The sequence below is a fragment of the Pelophylax lessonae genome (assembly GCF_965119305.1).
Source record: "Pelophylax lessonae genome assembly, chromosome: 9".
NCBI lineage: Eukaryota > Metazoa > Chordata > Amphibia > Anura > Ranidae > Pelophylax > Pelophylax lessonae.
Genome location: NC_138776.1, coordinates 163,254,809 through 163,267,346, shown reverse-complemented (window position 1 = coordinate 163,267,346; position 12,538 = coordinate 163,254,809).

Genomic DNA, 12,538 nt, shown 5'->3' with positions numbered 1-12,538 from the left:
GTTATTTTTAAATAATAAAAAAAAACAAGACTTTAGTGTCATATAAAGAAAGATTGAACCTCTGGTCCCAGTCACCAGTAGGATCTAGAAGATTGGGACTTTACCGGGTAGGTCACATAGTAAGGTAAGCATGTGTTATAAAAACAACATTTTATTCCAATTTGACATAAAAACAGACATCATTAGATACAGCTGGTACAAAATATAATGCATAGATGAATAGTTATACAACTTAATCCACTCATTCGACGCGTTTCGCAGATTAATATACTGACTGTTGCTTCATCAGGAATGAGGAGATTTTTCATCTATTATGCTTATAAAGAAGAGAGAAAATATATGATAAGTCATAATGTTCACATATTTATCACTCTATATTGACATTCGAGGTCAGGATCATCAGCTTACCATACATTATAGATATGATTTGACATAGATTCAGGTTATAACGGACTCCTAGAGATGGAATAACTCTGAAGGGTCGACAAGCCCAAGTCCTAGCTTTTCCACCCAAGAGGTCCTAATGTCCCAGTCAGGGGTTAGCCATGATGGTGCAGCCTGGACCAGCCACTTGTAACGGCTTTGTCCTGTGACAGGAATTGGACCTCACGTTCAGATCAATAAGGATCTAATATGGAGTAAATAAAAAAATGATCAGCTACTCAGTTTCAGCATATCAAATGAGAGCAGGCAAGACCCCCAAAAATGTTACCATACATGTGGACACATTCATCTATTGTGATGCATATATAGTTTAGCCTATCTTGCCACCGTTAAACGAGATATTGGGGCAAGGAGTACTAGGAAATAAACACTCAAATAGTGAGCAAGAGAAAAAGTTCAAGAAAAACTCATATCAATGGATAGCCAAGCTCACAGCCAGAGTGAGGCTCATGCAGTATCAAAAAGAACCTACATGTTATCCTTAGTACCCTTTGGTTAGGCAAGGCATAGAAATTTTCCAATGGTCCACATAGTATGTTACAGATGGGGCTTACCAAAAAAATAATAGAGTCTACCTGTAGGGTTGAACCGAAAAATCCGCCTTTAGACCATGCGGTTTGCACGGGAGGAGCCGCTGCCGGCGTCCCCCACGTGCATTCCGCTTTATGGCTGGTCCCGCCGGAAGTGATGCAGCACCTGCCCGCGTCACATCCGGCGCGGGCGCATTACTTAGCCAGCCGCGATGATGGAGGATGAGCACACCCCCCGCCACGCAAGTGGCTACCTCCAGTCAGGAGGACTGGAAGAGGCACAACGTCCACTGCGTGGACGTCTACCTCTTGCTTTGCACCCGAGACTACACCTATGGACAGAGGGAAAAGAATCAAAAATCAATGTTTTTTATCCGAATGTTATTTGTGTTTGTTTATGTGTTTGTTTTCGCTTTTTTGCCTTTTACCACAATAATTGTTTCTCCTCCACATTTACATAGAACACAATATATGTATTGATGATCTATATTCAATATGAGTATTTTTAAATATGCTGTTGTTTTTGGTGATTGTTTAAAGTCTCTTTTTCTGAACTATTGAAGTTTTGCCTTATTATTTGTGTAACTGGACTCCGAGATGGATGACTCCGTCGGGGACACTCTTTTCCCTCTGTCCATAGGTGTAGTCTCGGGCGCAAAGCAAGAGGTAGACATCCACGCAGTGGACGTTGTGCCTCTTCCGGTCCTCCTGACCGGAGGTAGCCACTTGCGTGGCTGGGGGTGTGCTCATCCTCCGTCATCGCGGCTGGCTACGTAATGCGCCCGCGCCGGATGTGACGCGGGCGGGTGCTGCGTCACTTCCGGCAGGACCAGCCATAAAGCGGAATGCACGTGGGGGACTCCGGCAGCGGCTCCTCCCATGCAAACCGCACGGTCTAACGGCGGATTTTTTGGTTCAACCCTACAGGTAGACTCTATTATTTTTTTGGTAAGCCCCATCTGTAACATACTATGTGGACCATTGGAAAATTTCTATGCCTTGCCTAACCGAAGGGTACTAAGGATAACATGTAGGTTCTTTTTGATACTGCATGAGCCTCACTCTGGCTGTGAACTTGGCTATCCAGTGATATAAGTTTTTCTTGAACTTTTTCTCTTGCTCACTATTTGAGTGTTTATTTCCTAGTACTCCTTGCCCCAATATCTCGTTTAACGGTGGCAAGATAGGCTAAACTATATATGCATCACAATAGATGAATGTGTCCACATGTATGGTAACATTTTTGGGGGTCTTGCCTGCTCTCATTTGATATGCTGAAACTGAGTAGCTGATCATTTTTTTATTTACTCCATATTAGATCCTTATTGATCTGAACGTGAGGTCCAATTCCTGTCACAGGACAAAGCCGTTACAAGTGGCTGGTCCAGGCTGCACCATCATGGCTAACCCCTGACTGGGACATTAGGACCTCTTTGGTGGAAAAGCTAGGACTTGGGCTTGTCGACCCTTCGGAGTTATTCCATCTCTAGGAGTCCGTTATAACCTGAATCTATGTCAAATCATATCTATAATGTATGGTAAGCTGATGATCCTGACCTCGAATGTCAATATAGAGTGATAAATATGTGAACATTATGACTTATCATATATTTTCTCTCTTCTTTATTAGGGATGATCGAACGGTTCGGGTCGACCATCGGTTTTGCCCAAACATTGGGTGTTCGAGGTTCGGCCGAATTTAGAACTTTTTGCCCAAAAAGTTCGGAATTCGGCAACCAGAACCGCCCAAAATGCAATGCTTCAGGAAATGGGCTTTAAAAGCCCGTGATTGTACCAGAACCATTAGCAAAAGCCAATTGAGGGGGCAGGAGAATGCTAGGAATGTGATTGGAGTGACTAGGGGGTCCCTAGACCAATCATTAGTGAATACGCCCCCCAGTATATAAGAGCGCCCCCGCCATATTCCTAGCATTGTTATACTGGACATGGAAGAGAGTGGAAGCAGTTCTGTTAATTTTACTTTAAAAGTGTAATTTAGCTATTTTTAGTGTGAGGAAAGGGATATCTAGTGTAGTTAGAGTGCTCCTTTACACTTAAGTTAGCTTCAAAAATTTAGTTTCTGTAGGGAAAGTGTTAAGTGTAAGGGGACCGTAGTGTAGTGTAGAGTTAACTGGCAGTGACTGCTATGGCAGGGTGACAAAACCCTTCCATAGCAGGGTGACCGCTATAGAGAAATGATCATTTCTCTGAATTGCTTCGGCACACCCATATGGCTTCTCACCAGCCAAGCATTTTTTATGCTGCAGGGGCTGCCACTGCCAGTGCTTTTTTGAGGACATGTTTGATGTCAGACATGATATCTGAACATGTGTATAGGGGGTATATATAGACATATATGTCTGAATATATACCCCTATATATGGGGTATATATTCAGACATATATGTCTGCTTGCGCTAATGAAATCATTTACAGTAATATATTTCTGCTACTATCACACCTATATATGTCTAGGGGTATATATTAAGACATATATGTCTATATATACCCCTATACACATGTTCAGATGTTTTGCCTGCCTCAAAAGAACCCAAAAAAATGCCAAAAAAACGCTAGCATCAAAAAAAATGCCCAGGTGTGTTTTTGCTGGCATTTTTTGGGGGGTTTTGGAGGCAGGCAAAACATCTGAACTTGTGTATAGTGGTGTATATACACACATCCATATATTTATATACACACCTAGACATATATAGGTGTGATAGTAGCAGAAATATATGCTTGCGCTAATGAAATAATTTACAGTAATATATTTCTGCTACTATCACACCTATATATGTCTAGGTGTGTATATAAATATATGTATGTGTGTATATATACCACTATACACAAGTTCAGATGTTTTGCCTGCCTCAAAAGAACCCAAAAAAATGCCAAAAAATGCTAGCGTCAAAAAAAAATGCCCAGGTGTGTTGGACCAAGCGATAGATTGATAAAAGTGTCACAACATCAAGCAAAAACATGCTTAACTGGGGAGATTGAACCTACAGACCGGTAATGCCCACATTTGTTCCCTATACAGGAATGATAAGAATGAAGGGACCTAAAAGCAATTGTCTCAGGTAATACCAGCAACCCAGGGAAGGCCATGAGAATTGTAACAACAAATTTTTTCAACTGCAAAGGAAAATTCTCCCAACAGTGTCAAAATTCGGCGTGGCAAGAGGCCCAATAAACGAATGAGTCAGCAATGATCTAAACTAAAGCTGGAGAGTAACATTAAATCAGAACAAAAGGCGAGGACAAACATGTAGCAACATTTTTGAAATGATTCCCATCTACCTAAAAGCCATCTCGCACATCTGAAAAACCCATACCGTGGGCAGCAATGCCTGTGCCAAAGAGGAAAAAGTGTGTAGGAAAAATCAGTAGGAGGCAAGATCAGCTGAGAAAGGAAAAGTCAGAAGACCCGAAAATATTGGAATTAGCTGAGGTTGGAGGAATCAGCGTGAGATAAAAACGAAGAATTCCGTGATTAGCACATTCTCTGAGTTACTACCAACTAAGCGTTTGTCCTTGGCAACGTGTTCACCTATCTTAAAGGTGCCAAAGAATGCTAAAGAAAAGGCATTTAGAAAAAAGAGCCCTAATTGCAAAAACCGACAGAGGGCCAAATGGAGAAGATGTCGCTTAAGTTGTGCACAGAAGACAAGTGCCGGGAATCAGGGAAGCACGTCGGATATTTCCAACCCTTTAAAACCCTCTAGATAAGAAAATTCCGGAGATATCCCCGTGGCTGAATAGCCTGAAACAAACAATAAAACAGAGAGAGCAGTACCCACCATCAAACCAGCCACAACTATATCCTGCAGGTAAAGAGGTAGGAGGAAAGAGCCAGATGCCTGTCCTGCAGGGGGAAAGGGAGAACTCCTCACCAGGTGACAGCACCAATTCGTCCCAAATTCACTGACAGGTTACCCAAGAGTTCTGGGAGGGAAAACACAGATAGGGTCCAATAGGAGTCAAAAACAAGACTAGAGAGTGTGCAGAGGGGCAGTTAACCACTTGTACCACACTCATCTGTTTATATAACCATTAGCCTACTCTGTTAAATATACACCATTAATTCCACTGTCACCAAATCAGGAAAGAGCTCTAACAGCATCATGTTACACAACAGATAGAGTTAGGCCCATGAGGCCAGCCAAGGTTCAGCAGACCAGTCACCCTGGAAGAAATGCCAAAGCTACTGGAGCTGAATGCAGCCCTGTACAACTCCAGATGGGAGTACAGTAATTCCTCCATTTATAAAAGAATGACCATAAGGCCCCCTTTCCACTAGTGTGACTTGTTGTGCGCCTCGACACATGTCAATTCGCATGACAAGTCAAAACCTATTAATTTCAATTAGGACCGTTCTAACTGCTGCGACTCAAGACGCAGTGACTTGAGAAAAGGTTTTTACACCACATCTGGATGATTTCAGTGCGACTTTTCCCTCATAGAGGGTAGTCGCACTGAAGTCCCCAGAAGTAGTCGCAAACAAGTAGCACTACAAAGTCGCATTTGAAATCGCACGACTCAGTAGGCACATTAGTGGAAACATAGCCTTAGAGTGCAAGAAGGACAACTGCGCTTCAAAGTCATCACACATAGGTCTGATCATTTTTACGTAAAGACGCGTATCTGATATACCTTTCATAGACTACCCATCAGAAGTATGCAGAATGTGAAAACAAGATGGCCCAGAAGTATTGAAGCTGCCACAGCCAGGGCTTCCTAGAGTCCCTTGGAAATGTAACTAAGGACAGAAACGAATTAACCCTAAGAAGTTGGCAGACCATTTCTACAATGTCAATCTCAATGCCCAAAAGGATAGAAGATGGGCATGACCTTACACGTTGTTGAGATGGAACAGTCACAGTGTACAGGCAGGAGGAGAAAGGCAGACCAGATGTCGGCCTTCAGCAGAAGGGTAGAAGCACCAGCAAATTTAGCAAAGAAATTGTGGTACCAAAAGTAGTCCTGGGATTTCTCCTGATAATACCCCCATTAACTGACAAGCATGTAGGGATAGAAAAATTATGTATCAGTTGGAATTTTTTTTTTTTGGTACTTTTTCGGGTACCACACCAAGTGAGGAAACCCGCAAGGAGCATTATGGGTCGCATGAAAGAGATCCAAAATCCATGAAAAAATCCAGATTGGAGGATTCAAGCCTCCCCACTGAGAGGGTACTGGTCTAGCCAGTGCAACATTCGTGAAACATTCACTGGCATCCTCTGTCTTAGAAGGGTCAAACTTGGACTTGGTTTGGCAGGTGGTATATTCCCTATGCAGAAAGAGTTGACTGCTGGGTGGGCGCCACCGCCAAGGGAAAAGTTGTGTTTAAAGTGACATGCAGTGTAGCGCACACAGTGGTTCTCGATAAACAGCCAGCAGATGCCAATTAGTATACTGCTGACATTCTGTGCGAATGAGTGGAAAGAAGCTGGCCTGTGTAGGCACATGAGTAATAACCATAGGCAGAATAAAAGTCAGCGCAAGAGTAAATAATGTTAGAAGCTAGCAACGCAGGTGAATATACATATACCATAGACTAATATTTCGGCAGTCAAAACACAGTTCTTTCCCGACGGCCATTTAGGCAAAACTGGGTATCAAAATTAAACAGCATTGCCTTCCATATGTTTTGTAGACCACCCAACTGAGATCCACATAATTGAATAGGGAAAATGCTACTTCTGGATTTTTTTTTTTTTTTTGTACAGAGCAATGCATAGGCACAGAAAACCATGCAGCCAGTTCCCAAAATTCAAGGAAGCTGCTTTGATTTTTCACCCTCGGTATTAACATCAATATGTGTTTATTTGTCAACTGTCCGTGTATCAAAAAGCACCCGCGTCAGCACATGTGAACTGACGGTGCCATATTTAAAATATAATTATTTAATCACTTGTGCAAATCGACAAGGAAATTAATTATAGTGGGTCACCTAGGTGAGAACCAGACCCTGGAGGGTGGGGTGGGTGCCACAGCTGGTGTGACACTCACTATAGTAAAAAATAAAAAATGATTGGACTGCTTCAAAAAATGCATCAGTGGCTCCGAAACAGCTACACCTGACTTATCCCAGACCACCCTATAATCATACTTACCCAGCAGAGTTTGAGTAGGAAGATTGATGATTGCCTTCAGAAAGATCTGGAGGGAGAGTCTGGAGTCCAGAAGTTGACCCTGTGTGTCAGAGGTTGCGCTGGGACATGCAGGGTTAATAGGAAGGAGCCTCCAGCCTCAAGTGACACAGAAGCATGTGGCACTTGGGAAGGCTGTAACTCTGAAATACTGTCTGGTATGCAGGCTGAGGCAGGGATGCAAAGAGTTAATGATCAGTGCCTCCTGCTGTGTGGAAACCTGATCCCTCACACAGGCAGTGAGAGGAGATGAGAGCTGACAATGTATATCAGTTCCTGCTCTGCAGAGCACAGGGAACTGAGTGAAGCAGTGAGATGAGATGATTGATATGCTGGAGATGAGAGCTGATAGTGGTAATCAGTTCCTGCTCTGCAGAGCACAGGGAACTGAGTGAAGCAGTGAGATGAGATGATTGATATGCTGGAGATGAGAGCGGATAGTGGTAAGCAGTTCCTGCTCTGCAGAGCACAGGGAGCTGAATGAAGCAGTGAGATGAGATGATTGATATGCTGGAGATGAGAGCTGATAGTGGTAATCAGTTCCTGCTCTGCAGAGCACAGGGAACTGAGTGAAGCAGTGAGATGAGATGATTGATATGCTGGAGATGAGAGCTGATAGTGGTAATCAGTTCCTGCTCTGCAGAGCACAGGGAACTGAGTGAAGCAGTGAGATGAGATGATTGATATGCTGGAGATGAGAGCTGATAGTGGTAATCAGTTCCTGCTCTGCAGAGCACAGGGAACTGAGTGAAGCAGTGAGATGAGATGATTGATATGCTGGAGATGAGAGCTGATAGTGGTAAGCAGTTCCTGCTCTGCAGAGCACAGGGAACTGAGTGAAGCAGTGAGATGAGATGATTGATATGCTGGAGATGAGAGCTGATAGTGGTAAGCAGTTCCTGCTCTGCAGAGCACAGGGAGCTGAGTGAAGCAGAATCCAGGGAAGGAGCATATGAGGTCCGTTCACATGTGATGCTCTGGGAATCCCAGAATGGGGCAGGTGGTGTCCATTACCAGAGGCTGATGCTGTATTGGAGACATGGCTGCGCTGGGAAGATCTCAGGGGAAGGAAGGCAGAGTGAGGAGCTAGCAGGGAAGGAGTGGAGCTAGCGCCCTCAGCGCCAGTAGCTCCAGGGGGGGGTCCTGTGTCTGGCTGTATTAGTAGTGACCCTGGAGGGGCTGGATGGATTGAATGTCCCTGGAGGAGGGTGGCTTGGCAGCGGAGGATGGTCAGCAGGTGTAGGAGCTGAGAGGACAGTCTCACCATAAGAAGAGAAGCAGCCAGTCAGCCTGGATGAAAGTTCTGTGTCCATGATGGTACAGGAACACTGGGGAAGGAGAACTCCTGTGGAATTTGGTAGTGAGGGGCCTGTGAACAGAAGAGGGATACTAACCTAGCAACTCTTGTAACCCAACTCTTGTAACAGCTGAATCTCCTCAGAGCAGTTGGATGTGCCCCAGCGTAGCCTTTTCCTAGAGTTCAGGCTCCACCCAGTCACCTCAGGTCTTTGTAGCCAATCCCAAGGGAGCTACTTAACTTCTCTTTTAGGTTCACACCCACAGTGATGCCATGCTTCCAGCAGTCAAGGCTCCCTTTCCCTATAGGCGGTTCAAGGGGCTTTCACAAACCATTTTATAATTTATGTATTTATTTATTTTTTATAGCATTGAATAGTATTGAGAGGTCGCTGTATGTCCTTATTGAGTTTATTTACCTTTACTTCCTCTCCTAGTGGAAGTATCAGGAAGATCATGCCAGCCTGCATACCCAGATTCCAGCTGGAGCACTTGTGCATGCAGAGATGTATAGTAACTAAGTAGAACTACTTCACTACTGTACTTAAGTACCGAAAGGCGGTATCTGTACTTTCCTAGAGTAGAATTTTTTTCTCCTACTTCCACTTTTACTTCACTACATTTTTTCGATGATTTCAATACTTCTACTCCAATATTTTTTTTTGTGCTGCATAGTTACTCGTTACTATTATAAAAATTACCACTGCCAGAACAGTAGATGGCAGGTTTCATGAAGCTCAAAAAAATGTGTATAATGTCATGTGTACTTTTGACTTCTTTTGACTTCTTTATTTAATAACTTTAACTTTAATAACTTTAACTTTAACAAACTTTTGACTTCTTTCTTTAACTACCTCAATACTGGGCACTTAAACCCCCTTCCTTCCCAGACCAATTTTCAGCTTTTAGCGCTGTTGCATTTTGAATGACAATTGCGCGGTCATGCAACACTGTACCTAAACCAAATTTATGTCATTTTTTCCCCACAAATAGAGCTTTCTTTTGGTGGTATTTGATCACCGCCAGGTTTTTTTCTTTTTTGGTGCACAAATAAAAAAAGACCGAAAAGTTTGAAAAAAAAAAAAAAGTTTTTTTGTTTAGGTTATAACATTTTGTAAATAGATATGTTTTTTCCTACACTGATGAGCACTGATGACGCCGCACTGACAGGCACTGATGAGGAGACACTGATGGGGTGGCACTAATGGGGTGGCACTGATATGCAGCACTGATGGGCACTGATAGGTAGCACTGATGGGCACTGATAGGCGGCACTGATGGGCACTGATGGGTGGCACTGATGGGCGGCACTGATGGGGGACACTGATGGGCACTGATAGGCAGCACTGGTGGGCAATAATGGGCACTGGTGGGCGGCACTGATAGATAGCAATAACGGGCAATGGTGGGCAGCACTGATAGATGGCATTGGTGGGCAGCACTGATAGGGGGGCACCACTGGCAGGCTCTCTGAGCCCTGTTTGCCATCCCTGGTGGTCATGGTGGGCATCCCTGGTGGTCATGGGTGGGCATCCCTGGTGGCTCTAGTGGCATCCCCTCCCCCCAGGGCTGCACTGGTAATCAATCATCTGATTACCAGCACAGACCCCCCCTGTGATCAGTGAGTAATTAGAAATACTCACTGATCACCCCGGCTGCAGAATCGATCCTCTGATCTTCTCCTCACTGACAGGATCTGTCAGGAGGAGAAGAGATCGAAGCTGTTACAACGGCTGTATTGACATTACATGACGGCTGTGATTGGTCACAGCCATTATGTGATCAGGAGGGCCAATCACAGGGCCCTCCTGCCGAGTCTTGTTGCTCTGTGTCCTAGGGACACAGGCACATCGAGATCGCGCTGCTGCGCATGCCAGCGGCGGCGCAATCTCTCTCCTTCTGAAGGATGTTCCGGAACGTCCATTCAGAAGGATGAGACTCCCACCCGGCCGTATATGTACTATGGCCCGGGTGGGAGGTGGTTAATAACTACATAACACAGCACTTGTACTTTTACTTTCAGTACTTGAGTAGCATTTTTTTTAAAAAACTACTGGTACTTTTGCTTTCAGTACTTGAGTAACAAAATTTTCAAAAAAACTACTTGCAATACTTAAGTACAAAAAATGTTGAATACTTTAGTACTTCTACTCAAGTCACTTTTTGATCGAGCACTTCCACTTCTACTCAAGTCACTTTTTGATCGAGCACTTGTACTTTTACTCAAGTATGGGTTTTGAGTAATTTATACAACTCTTTGTGCATGTGCGTATGAATGTGCACGGTTCTGCTTATAATATATCCATGGATGTACATCTCTGTGCAGTTATTTAATCTGTGTAGGTGTGCATGCTGGATACCAAGCAGGCTATTTAAATTATATTGAACTTCAGTCTTAAAGGGATTGTAAAGCAGAAGGTTTTTTTTTATCCTAATGCATTCTATGCGTTAAGATAAAAAAAAAAAAAACATTCTGTGTGCAGCAGCCCCCCTTAGTCCCCCCTTATACTTACCTGAGCCCATCTTTACCCAGTGATGTTGCAGGAGTGTCTCAGCTTCCCGGAACTCCCCTCATTGGCTGAGACAGAAGCGCTGTGCAATTGCCTCCTTCTGTTGTCAAAGTCAGTCAGCCAGCCAATCAGTAGAGAGAGGGATCGGGCCAGGTCCCAGCACTGTTTCTGAATGGACACAGGGAGCTGTGAGTCGGCTCGGGTGCCCCACAGCAAGCTGCTTGATGTGGGGGCACGCAACAGGAGGGCGGGGCCAGGAGCACAGAAGAGGGACATGAGAAGAGGAGGATCCAGGCCACTCTGTTTAAATCCACTGCAAAGAGCAGGTACTTACCATGTTTGTTATTTAAAAAAAAAATCAGCTGTCCCTGATTTTGAGGGGCTGTCCCTAATTTGGAACAAAGTCCCTCTGTCCTTCTTTTCTCCTTGTTTGTCCTTCATTTTCATCTGATCTATATAGGTATATATAAAACACACTATTTATCTTTCAAAAAGTGTCTCGCAGTGCTAAACTTTTCATCCAAACTCTAAATTGTTGCATTTATACATTTCAAAAGCTGGTATAAAGATATAGAAGGTGGCAAAAAAAAGCACTTTTTGGGTTTAACTAATCATTTTCTTTGTATAATTATCCTTTAGGGTGGCATGGCGGGGGTGTCCTAAGCCTACATATTTTTGCTAATGGGTGTCTCTCGTTCCCATCTTACAAAGTAGGAAGGTACAAAATATTGTCAAAAGTATTGTGGCTCCTGCCTTTACACGCACAAAAACTTTAATGGCATCCCAGTCTTAGTCCGTAGGGTTCGATATGGAGTTGGCCCACCCTTTACAGCTATAACCACTTCAACTCTTCTGGGAAGGCTGTTCACAGGTTTTAGGAGTGTGTCCATGGCAAAGTCTGACCAGTCTTCCGGAAGCGCATTTGTGAGGTAGGGCACTAATGTTGGAGAGAAGGCCTGGCTCGCAGTCTCTGCTCTAACTCATCCCAAAGGTGTTCTGTCACGGTTGAGGTTAGGACTCTGTGCAAACCTTTCAATCACAGAGGCCCAGTATCACATTGGGGTCTTGCCTAGGGTGATCTTCATGCAAATGCTGCCTGCCTAGGAATTCCTGCTATTCCAGACTGATATTCACCTATCAAGGAATTTTTATATTCTCAACTCCTTGCAAGAGCCAGCCCATTGCTTGCATCGAGGGCTCTTGAGAGGGGGACTGAGGTAGGGTGCTGTGGTATTTTTAGAAACATATGTTTAGCACAATACCAGACTCCTCCACCAGCCATTATCTGCCTGGATAACAGAGGAAAGGAGGAACCAAGTAATGCAAAATAATGACAGCTTTAAGCTAAGCAATGCCATACCTTATTTCTGGAAGGTCGTCCACGATATAATGTTTAACCTGTTCATCCTGATTCTGAAATCTGATCCTGATTCTTGTTACCAACCCAGGTTGTTCCTTGACCTATCTGCAACTGCTTACCCGTTTTTCTACTTTAGTACTTACCCTGTTAAATTTACCAACTACACTCCTACCTTACGCTCTGATACCTTGCTGCCCACCTTTTTCTGACCTGGCCTGTGCCTGACTTCATCTCTGCCTGCTGATCT